Genomic DNA, 3,305 nt, shown 5'->3' on the forward strand with positions numbered 1-3,305 from the left:
ATCGTGCATTTGGCGTTTTTGGACGCTGCTGGGGCCCAGGAGGGACCAGGAGGTCGCAAATTGGACCTGAAGAGAGAGGGGACGTCGAGCAAGACAAAGAGCCCTCACTGAAGCAGGTAGCACCCAGAGAAATGCCAGTAACAGGCACTACGAGGATGCGTGAAACAGTGCTCGCCGAAGTTGCACAAAGGAGTCCCACGTCGCCGGAGACCAACTTAGAAAGTCGTGCAATGCAGGTTAGAGTGCCGTGGACCCAGGCTTGGCTGTGCACAAAGGATTTCCGCCGGAAGTGCACAGGGGCCGGAGTAGCTGCAAAGTCGCGGTTCCCAGCAATGCAGCCCAGCGAGGTGAGGCAAGGACTTACCTCCACCAAACTTGGGCTGAAGAGTCACTGGACTGTGGGGGTCATTTGGACAGCATCGCTGGATTCGAGGGACCTCGCTCGTCGTGCTGAGAGGAGACCAAAGGGACCGGTAATGCAGCTTTTTGGTGCCTGCGGTTGCAGGGGGAAGATTCCGTCGACCCACGGGAGATTTCTTCGGAGCTTCTGGTGCAGAGAGGAGGCAGACTACCCCCACAGCATGCACAAGCAGGAAAACAGTCGAGAAGGCGGCAGGATCAGCGTTACAGAGTTGCAGTAGTCGTCTTTGCTACTATGTTGCAGGTTTGCAGGCTTCCAGCGCGGTCAGCGGTCGATTCCTTATCAGAAGGTGAAGAGGGAGATGCAGAGGAACTCGGCTGAGCTCATGCATTCGTTATCTAAAGTTTCCCCAGAGACAGAGACCCTAAATAGCCAGAAAAGAGGGTTTGGCTACCTAGGAGAGAGGAGAGGCTACTAACACCTGAAGGAGCCTATCACAAGGAGTCTCTGACGTCACCTGGTGGCACTGGCCACTCAGAGCAGTCCAGTGTGCCAGCAGCACCTCTGTTTCCAAGATGGCAGAGGTCTGGAGCACACTGGAGGAGCTCTGGACACCTCCCAGGGGAGGTGCAGGTCAGGGGAGTGGTCACTCCCCTTTCCTTTGTCCAGTTTCGCGCCAGAGCAGGGGCTAAGGGGTCCCTGAACCGGTGTAGACTGGCTTATGCAGAATTGGGCACATCTGTGCCCAACAAAGCATTTCCAGAGGCTGGGGGAGGCTACTCCTCCCCTGCCTTCACACCATTTTCCAAAGGGAGAGGGTGTTACACCCTCTCTCAGAGGAAGTTCTTTGTTCTGCCATCCTGGGCCAGGCCTGGCTGGACCCCAGGAGGGCAGATGCCTGTCTGAGGGGTTGGCAGCAGCAGCAGCTGCAGTGAAACCCCAGGAAGGGCAGTTTGGCAGTACCAGGGTCTGTGCTACAGACCACTGGGATCATGGAATTGTACCAACAATGCCAGGATGGCATAGAGGGGGCAATTCCATGATCATAGACATGTTACATGGCCATATTCGGAGTTACCATGGTGAAGCTACATATAGGTAGTGACCTATATGTAGTGCACGCGTGTAATGGTGTCCCCGCACTCACAAAGTTCAGGGAATTGGCTCTGAACAATGTGGGGGCACCTTGGCTAGTGCCAGGGTGCCCTCACACTAAGTAACTTTGCACCTAACCTTTACCAGGTAAAGGTTAGACATATAGGTGACTTATAAGTTACTTAAGTGCAGTGTAAAATGGCTGTGAAATAACGTGGACGTTATTTCACTCAGGCTGCAGTGGCAGGCCTGTGTAAGAATTGTCAGAGCTCCCTATGGGTGGCAAAAGAAATGCTGCAGCCCATAGGGATCTCCTGGAACCCCAATACCCTGGGTACCTCAGTACCATATACTAGGGAATTATAAGGGTGTTCCAGTAAGCCAATGTAAATTGGTAAAATTGGTCACTAGCCTGTTAGTGACAATTTAAAAGTAATGAGAGAGCATAACCACTGAGGCTCTGGTTAGCAGAGCCTCAGTGAGACAGTTAGGCACCACACAGGGAACATATACATGCACACCTATGAGCACTGGGGCCCTGTGTGACAGGGTCCCAGTGACACATACATATAGGCCACAAACTTATGAGCACTGGGGTCCTGACCAGCAGGATCCCAGTGACACATAACAAACATACTGAAAACATAGTGTTTTCACTATGAGCACTGAGGCCTGGCTATCAGGATCCCAGTGAGACAGTGAAAACAGTGACAAACACTCTGACATACACTCACAAACAGGCCAAAAGTGGGGGTAACAAGGCTAGAAAGAGGCTACCTTCTCACAGTGAACACCTGCACCACTTTCCCTTTGAGAGAGGGAAGGAATGCTTTTGACCTAAGCCTGATTGCCCGGAGCCCAGAGCTCCAGCATGTTTATGTGGAGCCCCGACTCCGCCGGAAACCAGAGGCCTCCGATCTCTGCTTCTCCCAAGTGGCCACACCAACCCACAAGTGACACATCTGTCACTATAGAGAGATCTGGTTGGGGAAGGGAGAGGGATCTGCTGTTGACACAATTTGGATTCTAAAGCCACCACTGCAGGTCTTTCGCAGTCCCCTCCGATATCTGGACCATGTCTGAGCGATTTCCCTGATGCTGCGCCCACTGGAACTTTAGGTCCCACTGCAGAGTGCGCATATGCCATCTGGCATGTGTACTAGCAGGAGACAGGAGGCCATGAGGCCCAGTAGGCTCACACTCACCGAAACCCAAGACCGAGGCTGAAAGAAAGATCTGAATCATAGCCTGAAGGTCTTGGACTCGCTTGTCTGGAGAATAAGCGAGAAATTGCACTGTATCCAGAACAGCTCCAATGAAAGTGAGCGTCTGAGAGGGAGTCAGGTGTGACTTCGGCACGTTTATAGTGAACCCCAGCTTGTGCAGGAGGTTCGCCATAGTCTGAAGGTGAGAGAAGACTGTCTGGGGAGAAGTCGCCTTCAACAGCCAGTCATTGAGGTAGGGGAAAACTGAGACCCCTAACCTGCACAGATGAGCTGCAACCACCGCCATCATTTTTGTGAACACCAGAGGGGCGCTGGTAAGGCCGAAAAGGAGCATGGTAAACTGAAAGTGCTCGTGACCTACCATGAATCGTCGTAACGTCTGTGGGCAGGCAGCATGGGGATGTGAAAATAAGCGTCCTGCAAGTCCAACGCTACCATCCAGTCTCATGGGTCTAAGGCAGACAGAACCTGAGCCAGGGTGACCATTTTTAATTTCTCCTTCTTCAGGAAGTAGTTCAGGACCCGAAAGTCTAGGATTGGATGTAAGCCCTTGTCCTTCGTTGGTATAAGAAAGTAGCAGGAATAACAACCACGACCCACTTCTGGCACAGGGACTCTTTCTA

Source organism: Pleurodeles waltl, chromosome 4_1, assembly GCF_031143425.1.
Source record: "Pleurodeles waltl isolate 20211129_DDA chromosome 4_1, aPleWal1.hap1.20221129, whole genome shotgun sequence".
NCBI classification, from domain to species: Eukaryota; Metazoa; Chordata; class Amphibia; order Caudata; family Salamandridae; genus Pleurodeles; species Pleurodeles waltl.